The 26,241-nt window shown below is 38.7% G+C and overlaps 1 protein-coding gene across 3 annotated transcripts in view; it reads left to right on the top strand.

Moving 5' to 3' along the window:
- Dis3l2 (DIS3 like 3'-5' exoribonuclease 2) overlaps positions 1 to 26,241 on the top strand; it is a 330,069-nt gene that overhangs the window by 84,215 nt on the left and 219,613 nt on the right. The gene's annotated exons all lie outside the window — the stretch shown is intronic.

Raw genomic sequence — 26,241 nt, 5'->3', positions numbered from 1 at the left:
GGATAATTTCCAGAATTTTTCAACAGCATAAGCTAAGGTTACAGGGTAGAATCAACCTACACTAAGCTCATCTTGTTGTTTCTATCAGTGTAGGGAAAGATGACAGATTTAAAAAATGATAAAACAATATGAACTGTTTTTTTGAGCTGTGTTCTTAGAAAATTGTTGGTTTAAAAAATGTTGCCAAATTATCTTAAAGGTAACATTGCCTATCCAAAATGGAAGCCGTGTGGTGGTGGCACATACTTTTAACCCTGGCACTCTGGAGGCAGAGGCAGGAGGGTCTCTGTAAGTTGAAGGCCAGCCAGGTCTACATTGTAAGACCCTAGGCTCAAACAAACCAACCTAATCCAGCCCAACTCAACCCAACTGTAGACCAACCTGCAGCACAATTTGGAGGAACTTGCATAACTCTCCAGAAGGTCCTCTTCAGGTCAGCATTCAGGGCTGCACAGTGACTTGTGGTCCCAAACTCTTCTTCTGTTCCCTGCCCTAGTTTGTTGAAAAGTAGCTTTCCATTTGGTACATGGCTTAGCTGTTTGCAAAGGAAGTCAGAAAATGCTGAAAGAAGGGCAACTTTATGCATGCTGGAGATTTAGCTAGTGAAGCTGAAGAACTTCTAGTTAATGTTAATTTCTTACTAGATCTGTAGGCAGGTCTCAGCTTGAAGCCATGAACCATAGTGTAGATAAGCTTTTATGTTGTTGCAAGCATACATGCACATACAGTTCTGATGTATTTTACAGCTCATGCTGGGTTTCTCCATTTCTTTTCTAGTTTCTGTTAGTATTCAGGCATCTATACTGGCTTGCCCTTGGGTTCTGAGAGGATGTGCCCTCAGCTGCAGCCACTAAGAGCACCACCTGTGCACATTCACTACATTCCTTTTAAACGAGCCCTGCCCCTCCCATCTTTCTTTTTATCTGTATCTCTGCTTCTCTGCCCCCTCTATCTCCTCTCTCCTCTGTCTCTGTCTCTCTTTGTCTCTCTCTCTGTTTCCTCTCTCCTCTCTTCTCCTCTCCCTTTCCCTCCCTCCATCCTTCCCTCCCCTCTGTGCTGCTCCTGTGCCCAGAGGCTGATCTCACCTCTCATCTTTCCCCTTTTCCTTTTCACTTTCTCCCACTAAAAAACCCCTCCACTCAAGCTCTGTCAAATGACATCTTTCTCTAGAATGTTGCTTTTTTTTTAAATTACAAGTTTCCTCATAGTTAAGTCCTATAAGTATGTTCCCTCATATGAGCTAGCTAGACTAGCCTTCTAGTTGACGGTTGCCTCATGTTATTGAATTGTGGAAGTACATGCATGTAAAGCCTTTAGGGAACTTTCGAATTCTTGTCAGTTTAAAATGAAACACGACTTTCTGTGAAATATGAATTGGAAATAATACTGGGTTTTATACATTCATTCAGAAATATAGTATCCATGGTGGAAAAAGAAATACCTTATTAAAGACATGTTTCCTTCCTCCACAGCCACCCTGATTTAAAGCCCCCCTCATATAATGAAGTAGTGATGCTATACTACTCTTAGGGCCAAAGAAGTAAAAATAATAGCAAACCTTTCCTTTATAAACCCCTAAACTTCATTAAACAAGTGTATTTTGTGAATCAGGTTAGAGTTCTTAGAACTTGCTTTAGGTTCTTTGTGTCATCTTGACCAATGGCTGGAACACCAAACTTTAGTGGACAAAAGCCCTCCCTTGGGGAATCATTTTTGTTGAGATGCTACCACTTTTGCCTGGCTGGTTTTAGGTGGCTTATTTAAAGAGAGATGGCTGCTCATATTGTCATAACTCATGAGACACTAAGGGTTAGAACATTAAGTGTAGAAGTGACAGTGGGCATTAAGAATATGCTTGATCCACAGGTCCTAAGACGCTTATGTGATTCTGTGCAGAGATGCTCTTTGGGAAAGAGCAGAACATGTTTCTTCTTAGAGCCATAATTGGTTGTTTTCATTACTTGCTGAGAGGTAATTTCTTACCATTATTTATTTAGTTTAAATAACACCACAGAGTTTGTTCTAGTTTCCCATTTACATCTTCTTTCTCTGACACAAGAAGTCTGGATTTTATTGTCTAATATATTTCTGTGAAGATTGGCTTGGAGATTTTGATTAAACTGCATTGACTCTGCACATTGTTTTTGGTACGATGGCCATTTTCATAGAATCAAAATTTCCAATATATGAGCATGGGAGGTTTTTCTGTTTTCTAGTGCCTTCTCAATTTCTTTAGAATTTTAAAGTTTTCTTTGTAAAAAGGTTTGCTTACTTGTTAATTTTCTCCAAGTGGTTTTAATCAGTCAATCAATCAATCATTTTTATTTTTAATGCTACTGTAGATGTACGTGGTAGATAGGGTTCCTTATTAGTTCCTTCTGTAACTACAGTAATGAGTTTTTACTCATGCATAGCCTCTTATCAACATGAAACAGGCCATTGTGTTCCTGGTAATAACCTCTTTTCTTGATTTTTTTTTCCTAAACCCCTATCCCAGATAATTATTTGTGTGTGTATGTAGACCAGAAGTCAGCCACTTTTCTTTATTATCTAGAAGCTATCCACTTTGTTGTTTTGTTTTGTTTTTTGAGACAGGGTCTCTTACTGGGACCTGGGACCCACTGATTAGGGTAAGCTAGGCATCCAGTGAGGTCCAAGGATTTACTTGTCTCTGCCTTCCCAGCCCCGGTATTCTAGGCATATGCCATCATGCCTAGCCTTTTTATGTGGGTACAGGGAAGAAACTCCTGTGCAAATGGTTACATGGCAGATACTTTGCTGATTGAGCTATCACCCTAGCCCCACTGCAGGTGGTAATTATTCTTAGACTCCTAGTAGAGGTTGCTCCTGTGGACTACGCCCCGCCTAGAAGATAGCACTTGTTTCAATGCCTGGTGCTCTCTTGCCCTCAAGTGTTTTTACTATAGCTATCTGATTCTCAGAAATGGTCTGCAGATTAAATTTATTTTTCAGTGAGTTCCAGGATATTGAAGCGTGTCTGTGAGATGTGGAATGCATTTGCTATATAGGTTGGTGCGATGTGAGAGAATTTGAGGTTAGATACTAGTTAAGTCCCTATGTAAGTAAAAACCTTAAATGTAAATGATCCTTATTTTAGTTGACAAGTTATTAAAACATTTAGATTTTTTACTTTCCTGGGTAGTTTTATATTCCTGTTTCCATTCTGTGTTAAAAATTGTTGTGATTCTAAAAGGAGTAATATTTGAATTCATTGAAGCTTGGTTCTGAATACATGTCATTTGAACTTTGCTGAACATGCCATCATGCCACACAGCAGTAAACTCTGCTGGGAACAGCTTGCCTCAAATTTGAGGTTACTCTTTATTATAAATTGCATTTTTATCTTTATGTAATAAGTTTAATCTTTTTTAGAAACATAATGTTTTAATGCTAGAAAATGAAGACTTTTAATATCTTCCTACTGCCCTTCCTCAGCATAGAAGTGTTAAAATTAGTATATCTTCGGGTTGGATAGTGCTAGAATGTTTGATTAAAAAAAATTGAGGTGCTAACTTTTGCTTGGGATTACTCCATAATTGCCAATAATTTTTATTGTCCCTAAATGTACTTTTATCATTTTATAATATATGTTACTGAGAAGTAGTGTTCTCGGTATTGATAATTATAAATTAAGACATTGATCAACTCAGAAAAATGTTGAGCTTGTATGTATTTTATTAGTATGTCCTGTAGTATTAAATATTCAGCCAAGACATAATTCTTTCTATAAAATAAATGTACCCCCATTAAAAGTTTATTAAAGCTTTAATAAAGGATAAAATTATATGAATACCTGAGAATTGTTTTAAAATAAATTTCTTGCCACATGTGATGAGAGGCCTGTAATACTAGCACTCTGGAGGCTTAAGCAGGTTTATTGTTGAAAGTTTGAGGCAGCCTGAGCTACATAGTGAATTGTAGGGCAGCCTGGGCTATGGAGTGAGATACTGTCTTAAAAAAAAACTCAGAAAAAGAAAAATGCTTTATGATGTTTTACTGGTAAATATTTAATTTGTAAACCTATTTTATACTATATACCTAGTGTCACATAAAAATGTCTTGAGTTAAAAACATTGCAAGAGGAAAAAGTTTAAGAATGCTAATCTCAGCTGAGGTGATTGGTGCAAAGATGGACATGTGACCCATATCAGTCCCAAAGAACCTGACCTTGGGGCTCATGCAAAGTGCTTTAGTGAGAGATTCTTTTTTTCTACTGGGTTAGCTAAGAGGATGAACATGATCCGGAACTACTTGTGTCTGTCTCCTTCACCCTTCTCTATGAAGAGAGAGGGTGCTGTGGCAATAGAGAATCTGATATTGAGGAAAATGGAGCAGGGCTGACACACTCTGTCCTTTTTCACTCTTTCTCTTTGGGTGGCAGAAAACAAACTCTATAAATATTAACTGAGACCCTTAACCTGATGAGAGTGACTTATTTACACATATGCCAATAAGTTGCTTTAAAAAGACAACTGTTTTATAGGTTGTGGTGTTAGATCAAAGGCTTTCTGTTTCATGCCATGATTCGAAGACTCAGAGTAAGGCTATATAGTGAAGAGAGAAAAAGCACTGATAATCACAAAGAGATGATAGAACATCCAGAAAAGCACAGAAAAGTAGAGATTATACAGAAAAAGTAGGAAACTTTCTAGCTTCAAGGGGACCTGAAGCTACAACTAGAAAGGAAGCTGTACCGCACTGGTGACAACACAGGCAGTTTTAGCTTCTGCAGAAAGCCCATAGTTCTTGAAAGCCTTAAATCCAGTGAGGGTTTGGTGTAAAAGTGTCTCCTTGCATAGTAGGCTGGCATTAGAGAGGAAACCCATCTTGTTGCTACTTATATTTGAGAATTTGGTAGCTAGACCTCATCTTAGGAAGGACCCTATTGAGAGCCAGGTAGATGGCTCAGTGGATAAAGATGCTGCTGAGCCTTCAGACCTGAGTCCAGTCTCTAGAACCTGCTTGTAGGAAGAAGAGAACCAGCCCTTCATGTTGTCCTCTGACCTCCACATGTGCACTGTGGTACACACACACACACACACACACACACACACACACACACACACACACACACACACACACACACACACACAGGCTCTCTCTCTCTCTCAAAATATTTAAGTAAATGAATGCAAATTCTTAAATAATAGAACTCCTATTGAGAGTCAGCTTCTTGGGAACTTGAAAGCAAGGACTGTTACAACTCTGAGCCTGGGTCCATCCTGGTATAATGTCCCAGTAGGAGACAGCTACAGCAGACAGTTGGGCAGGGCAGTTGAACATGATCTGGTTAAGAAACTTAGTTAGTAGAGGGCTCAGTGTAAAGGACTCCATGATCAGTATCCTCAGCCTGTGGCTAGGAATTCTAAGCCCTTAACTGGTGAATTGGGTTGTCTCTAGGATTTTGTCGTTTCTGCATGTGGTTCCCTGCAGGTTAGAGCCAAGAGCTGTGTACCCTGGTCCAGAAAATCCTTCTATTTCCCCTGCCTACTCCCTCCTGCGTGGGATTTGAACAGGCTGAGGCTGGCAAGCAGAGTGCTAGTTCCTCCATTTCTCCCTTTCCCATGGAGAACCTAATGTTCTGTTCACTTCTGTCACACTTTAGTGCCCTTGGAAGACTCAGCATGGGCATCTGTTGCTCTTTGTTACAGATGCTGGGGGATTGGAGAGGTGGCTCTGGATCTCATGGGAACCTGTGTGGCCCAGAGTCTTCAGGGTCAGTGGTGGCTCCCTTTATGCAAACTACTACCATGATTACAGCCCTTAAGTCGACAACTAACCTTTGATTGACCTGTTCCTTAGCTCACAGTTAGCACCAACCTGAATGTTAGGAACTACAAAAGTCTTGAACTCCATTTCACTACCTGACCCTCATCCAGAAGATTCCACTATTAGAGGACCCAGAAATAAACTTCTCTGATTCTGCAACTTAAAGTTTTCTTTTTTTTTACTGTATTATTGCTTTTTTATTTTCAAAGATCTGATTTATTTTTATTTCTATCTTTATCTAATTTTATTTCCATATTTCTTTTTGTTTTGTTTGTTTTTGAAGAGCCCTGACTGTCTTGGAACTTGCTTTGTAGACCAGGCTGGATTTGAACCCAAGAGATCCATCTGACTCTGTCTCCTGAGTGCTGGGATTAAAGGTGTGTGGGACTATGGCCTGACTTCCATATTTATTTTCTAATGGGATTTTTATCTCTTACTTTTTCTCTTTCCCTTTTCTCACATTCTTCTTTTTCTTTACGTTCAATGAGTCCTACCTCTTTATTCTTTTTCTGCCTTCTTTATTTCATTTACTTATTATTACATTTACTCCAATTAATTTTAACTTTGTAGTTTATTCTATGTTATATGGTTATTAGTGATGTAGACGTTGGCTTTATATGGTTTGTTTTTGGTGTTGCTGGAATAGCAGTTCTTTTTCTCTTCACTGTGTAGTATTGGGGTTGGTCTTTCAGCAGAAAGCTGTTCACTGAGAACACCCTGAATAATGCCAAAAGAGATATTTATCCCAACAGATGTACAAATATAACCTAGAAATTCAAGAAATATGAAAAGCAATAGTTCACAACCCTTCAGTAGTTGAATCCAAAGTATAAAATGCCAAAGAGTTGAAAAGTATTGCTGGAAATATTAATGAGGCTGGAGAAATGACATAGCAGTTAAGAGCACTGGCTGCTCTTACAGAGGACATGGGTTCAATTCCCACCACCTACATGGTAGCTCACAATTGTCTATTAACTCTAGTTCCAGGCAGTCTTATGCCCTCTTCTGGCCTCTGCTGGTAGCAGGCATGCACATAGACATAACATAATGAATTTAAAACATGGAAAGAAATCATCAGTGACCTTAGAAAGGATTCACACAACAGATGAATGGGTAAATAAGTAAATTTAAGACCTTGAGAAGCTGGGTGGTGGTGGCGCCCACCTTTAATTCCAGCACTTGGGAGGCAGAGGCAGAGGCAGGTGGATCTCTGTGAGTCTGAAGCCAGCTTGATCTACAGAATGAGTTTTAGGATGGCCAAGAAATTCAAGAACTTGCATGAAACAGCAAAAAGAGATTAGAGAGCTTGTGAAAAATAACAATAACACTATAATCCTGGAAATGAAAGGTCATTAAATCAAATTTTAAAACTCATTAGAAAGCATCTATTAGAATAGACTACGTACAAGAAAGAATGTGAGGGATGGAGACTAAGGTTGAAGAGTTATTTCAGTTAGATCACACACACACACACACACACACACACACACACACACACACACACACACACAGGTACCCATAACATCTAAGACTTTGGGGTATGATTAAAAAATGAAAATACAAGCTGGGCAGTGGTAGTGTGTGCCTTTAATCCCAGCACTCAGGAGGCAGAGACATGAGGATCTATGAGTTTGAGGCCAACCTGGTCTACAGAGTGAGTGCTAGGACAGGCTGTAAAGTAATACAGAGAAACCCTGTTTTGAAAAATTAAAAAAAGAAGGAAAAGAAGCTACAAATCTGTTGTAGAAGAAAGAAAACTGTGTCTTAGTCACTGTTATGTTGTTGTGAAGAGACACCATGTCCATAGCATATCTCTCTCTCCCTCTCTGTCTCTCTCTCTCTGTCTCTCTCTCTCTCTCTCTCTCTGTCTCTCTCTCTCTCTCTCTCTCTCTCTCTCTCTCTCTCTCTCTCTCTCTCTCTCTCTCTCTCTCTCTCTCTCTCTCTCTGTCTCTCTCTCTCTCCATTCTCAGCGTGGCAGGAAGCATAGTGACATGCATGGGGCTATGGTGCTGGGGAAGGAGCTGAGATCCATCCATATCAATGGGCAGCAAGAAGAGAGAGTGCAACTGGGCCTGCCTTGGACTTCTGAAACCCCAAAGCCCACCCCTCAGTGACACACTCCCCCCAACAAGGCTATAGCCACTCTTAATATCTCTTAAGTACCACTACTCCCTAATGACCAAGCATTCAAATATTTTAGCCTTTGGGGGATATTCAAACCACCACAATGAGACACAGACTAAGACCTAAAAATCTTGATGAAACCCGAAACTAGGAAAGCAAAGAATATCCAAGGAATTATAGAATCCTTGACAGACATTCCTGGAAAAGAAACTTTCCATGCCATATGTTAGCTAAAGTGTAAATAGTAAAGAACAAGGCCTGTGAAATTGCTCAGTGGATAAAGGTGCTTGCTGTCAAAACTGATGACCTGAGTTTGATCACCAGACCCCAAAGCTGTCCTCTGACCTCTCATGTTTGCCATGGGACATTTGTACCTACCCACTGAACACACGATACATAATAAATAAGCAATAGTTAAATGAAAAAATAATACTGAAAGTTACAAGAAAGAAGTGTTAGATAACTTACAAAGGTAAATTTATTAAGATAGTAGCAAACTTATCAACAGATACACTAAAGACTTGAAGACCATGAGCCATTATTTCAAGCCCTGAAACAAGATAACTGTCAATCAAGACTGCATAACCATTATTTATCCTTTAAAATCAAAGGATAAAGATCTTCTGTGATGAGCATAAACTAAAACAATGCACGACCACTTAGCTGCATGTCTGAAAATATTTAAAGGAGTGTCATATGGAAGAAGGAGGAGGAGGAAGACGAGGAGGAGGAAGAGGAGGAGGAGGAGGAGGAATATACAAAGTGTGAGAGCTTGGGGAAAAAGTACATCTTATCATGAGATAAATAATGCAAAATAGGAAAGAATCAAACATTTTCAACTTATGAAATCAACAAATCTCTAAGGTAAGGAAAGATGAAGTTGGTACATATCTAATAATAAATCAAAATGGTCATAACTCTTCAACTAAAAGATGCCCACTGATTGAATGGATTTAAAACAAAACAAAACCCAGGTGTTTGTTGTCTATAAAACTCACCCTCTTATTAAAACACATAGATCCAAAATCACAGAAAATGACATTCCAAACAAATGGAACTCAAAATAAATCAAGAATAGTATATTTATATCTAACAAAGCAGACATCAAGCCAAAAATTAGAAGCTCATTGTGTATTTTAAAGGAAACAATCTTTTAGGAAGATGTAACAATTGAAAATATATACTCTGAATGTTGGTGTACCAAATTTCATAAAATAAACAGTATGGGACATAAATCTACAAATAGGTTCAGATGCAATAACAATAATTACTTCAAAACTCTATTCTCATTAATATATTGATTATCCAGATAAATAAAAAAATCGAAGTTAAATGTCACCATAGGTCAAATAGACTTACACGATATCTGTAGAACATTCTAGCCAATAAATGTGGGGTATACATTATTTTCAGCCGTTCCTAATACTTTGTCAAAAATACACCATATTTTAAGGCCTTAAAGCAAGTCTTAACAAAGCAAAAGAAATCAAAATAATTGATTTTATCATGTTATATGGAATAAACTAGAAGTCAATAGCAAGAAATACACTACAAATGTGTAGAGGTTGAACAATATTCTTTTAAATGATCAGTGAGTCACTTAAGAAATCAGGAAGGAAATCTGAAAATTCCTAGAATCAAATGAAAATGAAAACACAAGTTGTTAGAGCCTTTGGGATACAGCCAAAGCATTTCTAAAAGGGAAGTTTATAGCTATTTGTGCTTACATTAAAAATCAGAGAAAACTCAAATAAATTACTTAATGATAAACCTTACGGTCTTAGAAAAATAAGTACAAGCCAAGCCCCAAATTAGTATGTGTAAAGAAATAAGGATCAGGGCTAAAATTAATGAAATGGAGAGTAAAAGAAAATATAAAAGATCAGTGGAACAAAAGATGGTTCTTTGAAGAGAGAAACAGGATTGACAGACTGCTAGCCAAAGTAACCAAAAGAAAGAGAAGGCCCAAATTAATGAAGTTCGAGCTCAAAGGGGGAACATTCAAGTGGTATCATGGAAATTCAGAATATTATTAGATAATATTCTGGAAACTTAGCAGTCCAATAAATTGAAAAATTTAGAAGGAATGAACAAATTCTTAAGACACATGACCTACTAAAACTGTATCTAGAAGTTGTAAGCAACATGAACTCATCTACAATGAGCAGTGAGACTGAAACACTTAAGAAGAATCTCTAGAGAAAAGCCCACAACTAGATAGACTCTCTGCTAGACTCCCTAACTAGATATTTAGGGAGGAGCTCCTCAAACTATTCCATAAAATAGAGAGGAAAGGAATGCTTCTAGATTATCCTGACATTAAAGCTGGATAAGGACATTGTTTTAGTTAGGGTTTTTATTGCTGTGACGAGACACCATGATCATGGCAACTCTTATAAAGGAAAAACATTTAATTGGGGTGATTTATATTTTCAGAGGTTTAGTCCATTATCATCATGGTACAACATGTTGGTGTGTAGGCAGACATGGTGCTGGAGAAGGAGCTGAGAGCCCTACATCTTGACCTGCAGTCATCAGGAAGTGGCTTGAGACACTAGATATGGCTTGAGCATATATGAGCCCTCAAAGCTCACCTCTACAGTGACTTGCTTCCTCCAAGAAGGCCGTACCTACTCCAGCAAAGCCATACCTCCTAATGGTGCCACTCCTATGAGTGCATGAGAGCCAATTACATTAAAATTACCACAGATGTAGTAAGAAGAAAGCTATAGGTTGGTATCTCTGATGATCATAAATATAAAAATTCTCAGTGAAATACTTGCCAAAATAAGGGAACAATACATTGAAAAGATCATATTCCACAATCATGTTTTTATTGTAGGGATGCAAATATGGTTCAGCATATACAAATCAATGAATATAATATAGTATGTGAGAAGATGAATAAGGATATAAATTACACGAATACCTTAGCAAATACAGGAGAAAGCCTTTGACAAAGCTTAAAATCCTTCATGACAAATCCTTGTAGGAACTGTGTATTAAAGAATCATATCTCAATATAATAAAGCCTGTATGTCACAAACTTATTGCCAACATTATATTCAGTGTAGAACCTGAAAACATTGCTTCTAAAACGAGGAAGAAAGGGAATTCCACTTCTTCTGTTATTTATTATAGTGCTTGATTTCTTAACCAGAGAAACAAGGCAAGAGAAAGACGAAAGGGATGCAAATAGTAAAGGAGTGTTTGTCAGTATAATCTAAACACTCTGACAAGGAGGTTCTTAGATCTGACAAGCCCTTTCAGAAGAGTTGCAGGATAGAAAATCAATATACAAAAATTGATTAGCTTTTCTATATACCAACAATGAATATAATGAGAAAGAAATCAGGAAAACATTTCTACTCACAGTGTCCACAAAACAAAAACTCTAACTAGGAATAAACTTAGCCAAAGAAGTGTTTTAAATTCCATGGAAAGAAATTACAAACAATAGAAAATGAAAAGCCCTCCCACATTCATGGATTAGCAGAATTAACATTGTTAAAGTAATTATATTACCAAAAGTGGTATATAGACTCAATGCCATCCACACTAATATTCCAGTGGCATCCTTCACGGAAATAGTAAAAGAATCCTAAAATTCATACAGAAGCACAAAACACCCTGAATAGTCAAACAGTTCTTAGGAAAAGGAGCTATCCTACAGGTATCACAAACGTGACTTGAATGCATTCTATAGGACCACAGTAGCCAAGCTAGTATGGTACGCATAGAAACTTATAGACAGACCATGGAATAAAAACATCCATACAATGCTCTTATTCCTTAAAAAAAACCTGAAAATTTCATATATGAATATACCAAATCATTTCTATCATGCCTCTCCTTCTGATTCCTTCTGTGTTCTCCCATCTCTTTCAAATTCATGAACTCTTTCTGTAATTATTTGTCACCCTTGCCTCTGTCTCCCGTCTAGTTAATATTGCCTATATGTAAATGTATTTTAGAGTTGATTACTTAGGATTGAATAATCTGTAAAAGGCTTTGTCCCTGGAGAAAAAGATTCTTCCTCTTTCATCAGGTATTGATTGTCTATAGCTCTTCCTCTAGGGGTAAGGCTTTGTGAAGTTTTCCACAATCCATGTTGTCATGATGACTGGTGTGGTCACTCTTTAGGTCTTGTGCAGGTAACCGTATTGTTAAGATTTAATGAATGTAGCATCCCTGTCATGTCTAGAAGCAGGTCACCCAGTCCTCTGACTCTTAAAGAAAAAAACTTAAAAAATTATGGTGTGTGTGTGTGTGTGTCTGTGTCTGTGTGTGGGTTTGTGCATGTGAGTGTAGTGCCCATGGAGGCCAGAAGAGGGCTTTGGATCCCTTGGAACTAGAGTTATAGGTGTGTCTTAGAGTTTCTATTATTGTGCTAAAACACCATAAGCAAAAGTAATTTGAGAACAAAAAGCTTTATTTCATCTAACAGTTTGTAGTGCATCATCCAGGAAGTCAGGGCAGGAACTTGGAGGTAGGAACTGATACAGAGGTTGTGGAGGAGTGCTGCTTATTGGCTTGTTCAATTGACTTCTCATACACCCCAGTACCACCTGCCCAAGGACAGCAACACCCACAGTGGGATGGTCCCTAACACATCAATCAATCAGGCTTTCCTACAGGCCAGACTTATGGAGGCATTTGCTCAGTTGTGATTTCCTCTTCTCAAATGACCATAGTTTTTTCGGGTTGACAAAAACCAAAACAGAACAAAATGAGGTTGTGAACCTCCTGATCTGTGTGTATTAGGAACTATATTTGTGTCCTCTGTAAGAGCAGTATCTGCTCTGAACTGCTGAGCTATCTCTCTAGGCCCTGGCTCATAAATCTTTCCTGTCCCTCTTTCCTGATGTTCCCTGAGCTTTAGGTATAGGGACTGTGTTGTATGTGGGCACCCCATAATCCCTTACTGTATGATTTGCACTTCCAGTGTATCTCATTAGTAGCCTCTGCTGCAAAAAAAAGAAGCTTCTATGAGCTACATTTACCTTTGAGTGGAAGCATAAGTATTTGGAATATAGTTGGTGGCTAAACTGATTTAGAGAAATGGCAGTTATAAGTTAGTCTCTAGGGTCAATGATCTCTCTATAAGCCATGAGTTCTTGGCTAAGTTTACAGGACAAGTCATGAGTTTCTTCTTGGCTTGCTTAAGTCCAATTAGACAGTTGTTAGTGCCACTGTTGTACCATTGGAGGCATCTTGTTGGGCTGACTGTTGTTATTTACAGGCTTTCTTCTGGGTAGAGCATCCATCACTTCACTGGTAGCTTTCACAGCACCTTCTGGTACTAGGACGGCTAACCCTCAGGGAGGAGGTTTCCAGGTCACTAAGAGCTTGGTTCCTCAAGTCCCGTGTCTAAGTTTGTGGTGTTTTCAACAACAGGGTCTTACTTTCAAGTTCTGGAAGGCAACCAATGATAATTAGCCATTTTATGCTTTAGAAAGGTGTTATAAATATAAATTAGATAGACACTCTGGGAAAAAAGAATATCCACATATAGACAACTAACATTATTAGATCCTTATCTCTCACCCAGCACAAAAGTCAATTCAAAATAGTTGAAAGCTTCTGGGGGCAATGATGACACATTCCCAGTTAGTTCTCTCTGCCTCATGTTTGTGAGTTGAGATATGAGCTCTCAGCTACTGCTCCCGTGCCAGGCTGCCTGCTTACTGCCACCATACTTCTCACCATGATGGTCATGGACTCTGTGTTGTCAACTTGACAACATCTGGAATTAACTAAAACCCAAGCAGTTGGGCTGAGTACATCTGTGAAGGTTTTTTTTTTCCTTAATTAAATCATTTGACTTGGGAAGATTCACATTTAATCCAGATCTTTGATGTGGGAAGATCCACCTTTAATCTTGGCCACACCTTCTGCTGGCAGTCTATTCAAGAACATGGAAGAAGGAAGTTAGCTCCCATTTCCTGCTTACTCTTCCTCTTGCTGACAAGTCCATCCCTTTACTGACATTAGAGCCTGTTTCTTTGGGATTCCAGTGTATATTGAACACGAGCTGAGACATCCAGCCTCATGGACTGAACAACTGGTCCTTCTGTTGGTAAACAGTCATTATTATACTAGTTGGACCACAGCCTGTAAGCCATTCTAGTGTAAAACACACACACACACACACACACACACACACACACACACACACACACACGTTCTTTCTATCAGTTCTCTTCCTCTAGAGAACCCTGACTAACCCATTGTAATCATGAGTCCCAAATTAAAACCTTTCTTTTATAAGTTGCTTGGTTGTGGTGTTTTATTACAGCAATAAAAAGGTAACTAAGACAAGTTGTACAATAATCCCTGTCTCTCTGTTCAATTCTATTTAATAAACATGGTGATCTTCATTGGGTGGGGCTGCATTTTTCTCCAGCTGAGATCCCAGACCTCCTGACTACAGCTTTCTGTCTATGTGTCATCTGTCTGTTTTTTCTTTATTTCTCCTGAGAAACCTTGTATGGATGTGACAGATGTATATACATTTTTTTTTTTTGAGACAAGGTCTCTCTGTGTGCCCTGGCTGTCCTGGATTCTCAATGTAGACCAGGGGTGACCTTGAATTTATAGAGCTCTGCCTGCCTCTGTCTCGAGAGTACTGGGTTAAAGGTGTATGTCACTATCCCTTGACTCAATGTTAGCTGTGTATACATAATGAAAGGGAATTGGAGATTGTTGCATTATTGGAAATAAACTAGACATGGAAGAACAAATACTAAATGTTTTCTCTCATGTTCATAATCTAGACACACACACACACATCAAGGTAGAACTATTTGGGAGGAATAAGGGAACTAGTGTAAGGTGGGGGCAAGGGTGGGTAATAAGGGGTGAATGTGATTAAAGTGTATTATATACATATATCAATATGTCACAATAAATCCTATTATTTTATACAAATAACATGGCAATAAAAGTGTTTTGTATGTCACATAGAATTATCCAGGAGATATTACACAGAGCCCTCATTATTTCTTCTTATTGTGCTAAGACCCTTAAGACTGAAAGAAGCTACACAAAACCCTACTGTGACCAGCCAGGCATCTGAGAGGGTACAGGGATTCTTCTGAGTGTGATAAAGCTTAGAGATGCTCTGGGATAAAGATTGACAGCCCTAGTGTAATATAAAGGATAGAGACAGTGCTTAGGCAGGTATCTGGATCTTCTACTGGCTTGCAGTTTTGTATTGTTTAAAGCATTTAAGGTCTTAGTTCTTCAGTTATAAGATAGGGATATCTTGTTGAAAAGACCTTACCTTACAACATTTGTAGAGTTAGAGGCCTCCCTCCCAGGTCTTTCACTCTTTGGTTCAAAGCTCTGCAGAGGCTAGCCTGCTGGGACGGAGCCACTTTGCAAGTAGGATGTGCATTAATTGTGGCATTACATTAGCCCGACAGAAGTGAGTAAAAGGCTTTTTAAAAGGAGTTGAAAGTTAATGTTGAAAATTGTAGCAATGATTATGCATTGTTTATTGTACAATGGTTTAGTCTGTTTGGGGGCTGGAGACTGGGGAAATTCTTAATTAATTCATCAGATAAATATAATTTGAGTTTTATGACATGTATCAAGATTTATTTATTCAACAAATAGGTATTGCGTACCTACTGTGTGGTTTGGTGTTATCATAAGCATTGGGTATATAACAATGAGCAAACAAGGGAAAATTCTCTGCCTTCATAGAGCTTGCATTCCATTGGGGGAAGATATAATGACATTGAATAATACAGTCTTTGTGGCATGCTCAATACGTGGTAAGTGCTAAAAGAGGCAGAAAAATATAAATTTAGCAATGAGAGTGGAGATTCTTCGTGATGTTGCTTAAGGAGGTAACTGAGTAGTGACAGCTACAGGAAGTGAGGGACTCCTTATGGAGATCTTGGGGAGCATTTGCTGCATACCTGGTATGTCAAGGAATAGCAAAGAGGCTGAGAGGGAGAATTACTGGGTGAGGTTGAAAGGATGAATGGGGTGGAGTGAGGGTAATATATCTGGCAGGGCCCCTGCAACATTGTTAGGATTTGGCCTTTGTCTCTGATTGAAGTGTGAAGGCTTAGAAGGGTTATGGAGGGGAACTGATGCAATATGACTTGTGTTTACTAGCTTATTCTGACCCGTAAGTTGGGGGTAGTTGAAAATGGGCAGGAAGACCATTTTGAGTCTGTTGCACATGTTCCAGAGAGATGATAGAGACTGAGACTAAGATTGGCATCATTGAACTTAGAACTGACAGTTTTTGGGATAGGTTGAGAGGTATGTATACAGCGTGATGGGTGGTGGGTAGGGAAAGTCAAACAACTGAGTGATTAATTAATGATAACAGAGTTTGAGACCTGAACAGCAGAAGAATGAAGATAGGTTGGTTATGTTTCTGATAACTAGATAAAAGGTTTTGTGATGACCCATCTTATATCATGTCTTCAGGAATGTCCATAGATATGTTTTTAAGGTGGTGGTGCCCATAGTTGTATTTTATAGTGAGAGAGACTTGTTGCCGAGTCTTCTCTAGAACTCCCTGTGGAAATATCAATTGCTTTTCTTGGCTCCAAGGTATTTCCTGAATCATGTCTTATACTTCATCCCAAATATGCCATTAAGAGATTTGGAAGTTTGTTAAAACATGTGTGGCAACCGAGCTCTGTCACTACTGTGGTGATATATTATTTATGATTTAATAAAGTTTGCCTGAAGTATCAGAAAGCAAAGCCAGCCACATTAGTTAGCTGTAGAAGCTAGGCAGCGGTGGCACACACCTTTAATCCCAGTACTCAGGAGACATGCAGATGGACGTCTCTGAGTTCAGGGCCATCCTGGTCTACACAATAGTGAAGAGTAGCAGAGGTCATGCCTTTGATTCCAGCAGTTGGGATCATACACCTTTAATCCCAACACTAGGGAGGTGGAGACAGGAGGATATGGCTGGGCAGAGAAAGGAATAGGAGCAGGAGACAAGAATTCACAGAGCTTTTACCTCTGAGGATTCATGGGGACAGGATTGCCATTTCAGCTTGGTAGAGGTAAGATCTATTGGCTTGCCTGCTTTGCTTTTTGATCCTCAGTGGCTTTATTGGATCATAAATACTATATCACCACACATTTTAGTCCAGAGTAGCAAAGAAAGGAAGAGCAGCTCCTTGCTGGACTTGTTGACATGCAGTTTGAGAGCAGATTGTCTGGGCACAGAGCCTTCAACTGACACTGTCCTAGCTGTCCTGGATATTGCACATGGATGGATAGTCATATGTGTGTGTGAGTCCTTTAGAAAAGCTACTATGCCAATTGGTAGTAACCCTCTGCTCAAGGGGAATGTTATAGTCTATGCCTCTTCCTCCCTCCCACCCTCTGGAATTGAATTTTCATGCAATAGATTTGCTCTTTTTATACAATTTTAAAAATAACACTTTTCAAAAGATGGCCCTTGTATCCATAGAAGGGTTTTTCTGTGTCAATAAACAGAGCTATTAACTGTTTTATTTGGAGTTTGGGTAAGCCAGCATAATGGAAATGTTACCTGGTATCTTTACTTAGGAATCCATTTGAATTTTTTGGTTACAGGGAATTTTTCTGTTTGCTCCTCAGTCTTGAAATACAGCATATTAATTTTAAAAGGAAGGGAAGAAAAACCTAACATACATCAGTTTTGAAGTGACCAGTTCCTCCTCTTAATTCTGGTGAGTTTCACTTGCTATTTGCAGTTGATATAATTTACTTTCTCAGTGGAGATAATTCCTCCCATTTTTGAGTGATAGAAAGGTATTCTACAACTCTGGAAAGGACAGGAAATGCCTCATCAGCTGCTCCTGATGTAGGCTTTCTCTTCTTTGTCTGGGCATTTGTGAGTTTCTGTGCTAAGACTTGTTTTCAAATTGGGAAACAGTGAATTTTCCTATTTATATTTGAAACTCTATTGGAAACTGGAGTTATAATTTAAACATGAAAATAATGTATTTATATTAATGTCTTCCAATTTCATCCCCTCACATTTATAAATATTTGCCTTATAGTGTTTTTTTTATTTTGATAAAGTGTCTGTTGATTACTTTCCTGATGTCATTGAGGACTTTGCAGGGTGATGTAGCATAATGGGAACATGCATTTTAATTTTTTGTCTCTTACTATATGGTAGCTCTTTCATTTGTGCTCTTTTTTGATAATTTTTTAAATAGTGAACTCAATCTTACTCTACTCAGAAGAGTCAAATATTTATTAAACATGTTTTATGTGAAACCATTGTAGGAAACTGTGAGATACAATGATGAATATGATTTGATTTGCTATCTTGTGGAAGAGTGCAGTATGCAAATACATACCTGGGATGAAGCCTGGTCAAGGAAGCTTACAGTGAGGGAATACTAGAGACGAGCAGTGCCAGTGGAAGGCCAAAATACTTCATAGAGAGAGAGGTTAGCAGAGGAGCATTTGCCAAAGAACTGGGTCTTGAATTTTGATTGTTTGCACACAAACAAGGTGGAGAGATGTCACACAGTGGGTGAGAGTAGCAGCAGTTAGGTGTATGATGTTCATTCTAAATCTGTTTGTCTTTAACTCAGGAAGTAGATGTCACTAGGAAGTCTGGAACCAAACATCCTGGCTGGATTTAGAACCCTAACCCTGAGTTCATGTCACAGCCCTTGACACTTAGTAGCTGTGGGGTTGACATATCTGAACTTTTCCTCTTCAGTGAGATGTTATGACCATGATTGCTGTCCCTTGTACTACCCAAGACCATTGTGTGGATTAGATCAGCTAATTTGTGTAAAAGCACAGGGAAGATTTGTCAGTGTGTGAGGTTACTATGGTTCCTGTATTAACAGTTATATGTATTCTCTCTCAACTTCTCTTATTGGATCCATTATTTGAGTCTTGCCACAGCACTATTTTCTGCTTCTCTTTTCAGTTGACACTTAGCCTGGGGCACCACTGCTAACTGCCAGACTGTAGATGATTACAAGTCTGGATCCCAGTGCTCTAGTCTGAGAACCCCATTTCCAGCTGCTCCTGGATGTTCTGTTTACTGAACTGTTCCTAGATTTCAGTTTCTGTTACCTGAATTCATTATGAATGGTACTTAATTTTGACCGTTGCTTCTCCCTCTGGCTCCAAGTTTTCTTTAGGAATTTAAGTTCCTTGCTGAGTTTATTACAACTATTGTTATGAAAACATTCACTTACTCAAGTCTTTCTAGTTCCTGGCACCTCAGAACTATCTCAATTCTCACAACTTTATAGCAATTGAATAGTTTTGTTCCCGTTTTAAAGATGGCAGACCAAGATTCAAAGAGTGGGATTTTCAGAGTTAGCTCTTTTGAGATGTAGCAGAGCTTCAGCTGGCTCTGGGGCATGTGCAGTTCTGCCTGCTTTCACCCTTACCGAGTAGACTTAGTTCTCCCCTCATCACACCCTACAGAACAGACTCAGTGGAAGGAACCATGCTGTTCTCACGGGCATCTGCATCCTCTCTCACTCCTACTCTCTATTCCCACAGCACAGTTTATGTTTCCTCTAGCTCATTTCTTTTGCATGTCTCTTCTGTCTCAGCTTGGACTTCTTTCTTTCATGTATTTATCCCAAGGCAGATGAAGCAGTGTAATGGACTAAACTAGGGCATGGGAGTCAGGTGGAGCTATTTGCCTTATCTCACAGTCCTAATCTAAGAAAGGGCTGGACCAATTTTCATCCTGCCCCCAGTGTATTGCTGTGCATTCTGTGAATATTGATTTTTTTTTGTTTTTACGAGACAGGGTTTCTCTTTATTGTTTTAGAGGCTATTGGTCCAGCCCAGCCTCGAACTCACAGAGATCCGCCTGCCTCTGCCTCCCGAGTGCTGGGATTAAAGGCGTGCGCCACCACCGCCCGGCGAATATTGATATTTTTAGGAGTTTTTGTTTTTTTCCCCCCAGCTGTAGTTCTGTAGAGATATATCCTTGAGGGTTTAACTTGTGTTTTTCTGATGTCTGATGGGGCTGGGTGCCTTTTCATATTTACTGACTTGTGGGCATTTCTGTTTCTGTCAACTACTCCTAAGCTGTTCCCTGCTGTTCTAATAGATTTTCTGCCTTTCATGGATACATAGGAAGTCTTTATATATTCTAGGTATGAGCATTTCTGTGCTCATTTAAAAAATAAGAATAAAGGGATAAATTTAGTCTCTGTATGTGTGCAGGGTAAATGTATGTTTGTATCTGTGAATGTGTGTATGCATCTGCATGTGTGTGAGTAAGCTTACATGCCTATGCACACACGTGGAGTTTGATGCTGAGTATCTTTGACTGTTTTCAACCTTATTTTTTTACATGAGTTTTGTGTATATGTGCCCGTATGTGTATGCACATGTACATGTGCAACAACATGGTGCTGTTCTTTAAAATGTTATTCTTCCTTCTGCTTCCTTTATTAGCTCAGATTCACATTCAGCTTTGGGGGAATGTTTAATCAGTGGTAGTGTACACTTAGTCTTGTACGGAGTGGAGAAGAACTGGTGTTTTTTCCTTCTTAGGCTATTCATAACGTTTGGTGGATTCAGATGTTGCTAATTGGGCCTTTCTACTTTAAATCTCTTTCCCAACCAGCTAATGACTTCTTGGTTTAGGAATCATCGATGATCATTTCCCGAATCCAAGTGGAAGAAACAAAATAGTGATTCTTTTATTGCTTCTGAATTTAACTGAAACAGTTCTTCAATGAAGAACTTTACTTCATCAGCTATTTGATTACTGATTTGCAAGTTTTATAGCAAAGGTAGGTTAAATGCTTACACCAAGTAAACCAGGCACACCAAGGCTCATTAGAGAACCCTTTCATGATAGCTCCTGAGTCCTTTAGACAAGACACTCATATCCTTTAGTAGTTTTCTTGTTGTTTCAGTAAGACAAGATGTTTGAGGTTTATCTTATCCATGTCCTAGTCCAAACCTGAATTAGCCATATCTCCAAGGAGCCCTGTATCTTGACTCTAACCATTAAGCAGTATGGAAGGATTCCAGAGTGCACAGGTTTTTGTGTCTTGAGAGCTCATGATGATCTATGCCCCACCATGCCTATTATTCTATTCTTTCTTTTTTTAATTGAGTTTTGTTATGTGTGCATGTTTGTATGTGTGTGTAAGTACAGGCTCACTCACACTACAATATGCATGTAGAGGAGAGAGGACAGCTTTGGAGCGCTGGTTCTGTCCTTTCATAGTGGGATCTAAGACTTGTATCCTCTCTGTCATCTCACTGACCCTTGTTTCATTCATATGTGCCTTATATTAATAAACTAGAATGAAGAAACCTAAAATACATACTTATATTCTAGTTGCCCATATTCAGTCACTTAATTCATTTATGAAATCCCATTATAGCATTTTTTTTGCTTCTGTAGTTCAAAAATGAATGCAATGCCTAAAATAGTAATCTTCCTCTCTCTGTCTTTCTGTCTGTCTCTGTCTGTCTGTCTCTGTCTCTCTGTCTCTCTCTCTGCACATGTGTGTGTTTTGAGCTTTAGGTCGATGTCAAATGTCTTTCCATGGTTGCTCTTCATCTCCCTGAGCCCAAATCTCACTGACTGACAAGTATGCTTCAGGGGTCTACTTGTCGTCTTTCTTCCCGTACCGACTGTCAGTCCTGGGGTTACAAGTATGTGCTAGCACTTCTAGCTTTTTATAAGTTTTGGGTATCTACACGCAGGCCCTTGAGTTTGTGTAGCAGGCACTTAGCTGATTAAATTATTTCTCTAGCCTCAAATATTCATTCTTGAGTATAGTGATCTAAAACATTTTTTAACTGGGTTGGCTTTTTAATGTGCTGTGTAGCAAGCAGTATTGGGCTAAAGTAGTAGAGGGTTTGCCTAGTATGTGTCTAGGGTCATTTCCCAGAACTATAAATAAAATAAAAAATGTAGCTAATTGTATTGTGTTCTAGTTATTGCTTTCCACTAATCTCTTCTTTCCATTGGTGATTTCTTGATCTTTATATGTATAAGCCAGGAGCACACTTCTTCTAAATTTTTTATCATATAATACATTTTGGTTATATTCTTCCCCTTCCTCAACTCCTCCTTTATTCTACTCCCTCTCCCCACCCACTTTACTTATGGTCCTTCTCTCTGAAACACACAATGCACACACTTTAAGACCAAACCAAAACCAAACAAAAGGCACCCTCCCAACAAACAACAAACATGCAGTCCAGATTGTGTTGGCCAACTACTTCTGTGCATGAGACCTGCACTGGAGTATGATATATATATACCTAGTGTCATTTGTCATTCCATTGAAGAAAACTTTTTTTACCCATTCCAGAAACTATCAATTCTAAATAGTTTCTTGGCCAGGGGTGGAACTTTGTGCCCATTTGCCCCTGTCCTTGCTGAGAATTTGTTTGACTTGAACTCAATGCATTTTGTCATAGTCTCTGTGAGTTCATATGTGCATCGACTTTGTTGTGTCTGGAAAATGCTATTTCCTTGACGCCATCTATCACCTCTAGCTCCTCGAATCTTTCCGCCTCCTCTCCTGTATAGATCCCTGAGCCTTGAGGGCAAGAGTATGATAAAGATACCCCTTCTAGGGAGGGCTGATCCCTCCAAATCTTTCACTCTCTATACATTATATAGTTGTGGGTTTCTCTGTTAATTACCATCTACTGCAAAAACAAACTTCTCTGATATCGGTTGAGTTATACACTGATAGCAATATGTCATGAGGAGTCATTTTATTATTATGTTCATTTAGCAGAATAATAGTAGTAGGTTTTCCCCTAGAACCCATGGCCTATTTAGATTCTTTACCTCATTAACAGTGTTCATTATGTCTTCTGTCTCATGGAGTGAGCTTTAAATCCAACCAAAAGGTGATTGGTTACTCCCTTAACATTTGTGTCACTTTCATGCCAGCAAAGTACAGTTCTTAGTGTTTGGGCAGAATCATGCTCATTTCAGAACCCTTTTATATGCTTACATGCAGAAAAGTATGAGATGGGTCAGTCTTTTATTTTGTGTCAAGTCAGAATTCTAGTTCCTTGTATAATATTTTCTCAGCAGTCTGTGGGGACCAACTTATTTGTGAAACCAGTAGCAGTAGAAATAAACACATAGTAGAAAATAAAGGCACTCCACCTATTGTCTTTTTAGGAAGCTAGGTACAGTGGCAAGTGTCTGTGGTTCCATATTTTCTTTTAAAAATAAGCAAGCAAATAATCCCCAAGCACCTCCCCCCACCAAAACCCAAAAACCAAACCAAACCAACAACAATAAAACAAATCAGGGAGAAGGAACAAAGGAGATTGAGATTATGTTTTAGTGAGACTTGTTAGTCACATACTACCATGTCAACTATTTTGTTTTTCTCAAATGTGCTTCCTCTGTGGTAAAACAATAGACAATGTCTGGTTGTAGTCACTCTGCCTGAGACTTAGACTGTCCATAAGCTCTAACTCCTTGTCTGGGGTGCTCTGACAAACTTACTGTTATGCTCATTGTTTGAGCATGGCTATGGACAGATGTACCTTAGTATTACTGAATTTTGATGCTTAAGTTAGTTGAATGGGTTTATTGATTTGAGTGATGTCAAAGTCTTCTTGTTTTATAACTTGTCTCCCCTTTCTCTTTCTCCCTTGCTTTCTCTTCTCCCTCCCTTCCCTCCTCTCTTCTTCCCTCTTTCCTCCCCTAGACCCCTCCCCCCAGTTCTCTCCTTTCCTTCTCTGTCTGCACTGTCTTCCTTTTTTCCTCTCATTCTCCTTTCCCTCTAGTCTTATGTAGCCCAGACCAGCCTAAAACTCCTGATTCTTCTGCATCAGCCTCCCAAGTACTGGGTTATAGGTATGTGCCACCACACTCATATTTTTTTTAATGATCTACTTTGGGAAAGGTATATATTTAATGTGTGGACATATAGGAGTTGTTTATATTATGGACATATAGGATCTACGTGTAAGGAGAGAGGGGAGAACTTTTTAAAACCTGAATGCCATTTTAATGCAGCTTCACTTACTTGTGCTCTTGCAGAAAAGAACCTGAGGGAATCTTTTTTAGGTTACTGTCCTTTTGGACAGATAGTGCAGACTGGCTTTAAATTCATTTTCTAGTGGCTTCAAATTCAATCCCCATGCCTCAAATCTCTTGAATGCTGGGTGTATAGGTGTAATTTGTCACACCTAGTGAGAACTCCCGAGTTTTAAGTTTTTTTAATTGTTAAAAGGCTTAATTGTGCTTAGAAAAATTCACCATTATTTACATGTTTTTCTCTTGCTATAATTTCATAAAGCCAGTTTTTTTTCAAAATTTTAGAGATCTGTTCTTACAGTTGTTATTATGACTGTGAATTTCTTTATACTATTTCACTAAATGAACATCATAGTATTAATCATCTGGGGATAGTTACAACAATTGAAAACCATAGCATTAGAATATTGTAGGAAGAATTTATTAACTTTTCTGCCCTGTGTAAGATGACTCTTTCATTAAGGATGGTCTTTATGTGACTTAATTAGACTATTAGTCTGGCTTGCTGAAAGTAGAAAGATGTATATTTTGATATCTCCAGTTAAATTCAGTACTCTTCACATGATCAAATATTAACACAAGGAGGCTTGTGCAGCAGCACTTTATTCAGGTCTCTGCTCACATGTTGCTTCTATTGAAGCATCTTCAAGACAATGCAGTGTTGCTAGTCAGTCTGTTACTCCAGTAAAGTTAAAGGCTTTGTGACAGAGCTCACCAAGGGCGGGCTTTCCTTTGTCACAGTGCTCATCAGGAGGAGACTTTTCTTTGTGACACTGCTCACCAGGGTGTCACAGTGCTCACCAGTGAGGGGGAGGCTTTCCATCATTGTTTTAAAAGATAGGCACAAAGAATAAATAGCAATTGAATTTGTTTATATATATATATATGTGTGTGTGTGTGTGTGTGTGTGTGTGTGTGGCCACTTTAGTTTTATTATATGTTTAATGTGTATAAGGCCTTTTTCTTCCATCCAGAAATAGAATCCTAAGAAGGGTGCAGTGTTGTAGTAACATTGGAACCCACAGAATCTACTACTACTTTTTGCTGATATGGATAGGCCAATTTACATATAAGGTCACAGGCTTTCTTCAGCAACTCAGCCACACATGGCTTGTTTGTTTTACCATACTCATATAGATGGGGAAGAATATTGTCATGTAGCTGTCATGTTTCAGCCTCATGTGGTGCTGGGAACCAAACTCTGGTCCTCTGTGAGAGCAACATGTGCTCTAAACTGCTGAGTTGTCTCTCCACTTTATAAACTCTTAGATGTAATTTTGTCTATTCACAGCATCTTATGTTCTTGGGATAGCAGTTGACTTTATCTCAGTTCCTCCTTTCCTGTGAGGTCCTAGCTTTGGTCTTTGGATTGTATCCCAGAGTTCTTGGGTGTCGTGGCCATATTTGTTTTTTCTTTACTGATGTTTGAATGTAGAATGCCATCAACTTTTCTCTTCATCCCAGTATTTTCTTTCCTTCTAGGTTGAGTCTGTAGGTGTTGGTATCTAGTATGTTTTTACTTGAGTCATTGAGTTGTTAATTTCAAGCATTCTATTTGTTTTTGCTGTTGTCGTTGTCTGTTTTCAAAATCTCTCACTTTTCCTTGCTGATTTTCTCATCCATGTTGTTGATGATCTCATCCATTTTGCTATTTTTTTCCTTAAGGTTGCTGACTCCTACTCTAGGTCCTTGATTAAATTTATCTGTATCATCTTTGAGATCACTAATTGTTTTCACTAGCAAACTTTTGAAACTGTCATCCTGTGTTTTACCCATTTCAGTATCTTTGATTTCAGTGTTTGAGGAGTTACAATCTTGTGGAGAAGCCATGTTACCTTGTTCTTTCATGTTTCTTGTATATTTGTGTTGTGGTTTATGTATCTGCTGACATGAGTACCTCTTTGAGTTTTATTTGGGATTTTCTACTGAGCAGGCTACTCTCTGGGTTTAACTCTCTGTACCCCTCTAGAGAAGAGAACATTTGCTTTTGGATGATGCTCATCCCCAGCCTATCTCCCAGTGTCCTATGTTTTTGAATTTCTGAAGTTCCTTTTCTCCTCTATTAAGAACAGAGTCTATCTTCCCTTTTTCTGACTTTCTCTCTTTGGTCACATGGAAGCAGCTTGGAGTCACCATCTTATCTGGAAGTCATTCTTAGTGGGATCCATGGAAAATACCGTGACATTCCTGGGTGAATTCTGTTATCCTTTCTTAACATGCTGATGGCTTCTATGTGATAAAACTTCACAAAGCAGCATGGAACTTTCTAGTATTCTAGGCTTTGGGGAGAGGGGGTGAAAATGTAGATCAGAATCCTGAGA

This window comes from Mesocricetus auratus, unplaced genomic scaffold, assembly GCF_017639785.1.
Source record: "Mesocricetus auratus isolate SY011 unplaced genomic scaffold, BCM_Maur_2.0 Super-Scaffold_100010, whole genome shotgun sequence".
Taxonomy (NCBI): domain Eukaryota; kingdom Metazoa; phylum Chordata; class Mammalia; order Rodentia; family Cricetidae; genus Mesocricetus; species Mesocricetus auratus.
This window is presented reverse-complemented; position numbering and strand designations above follow the sequence as displayed.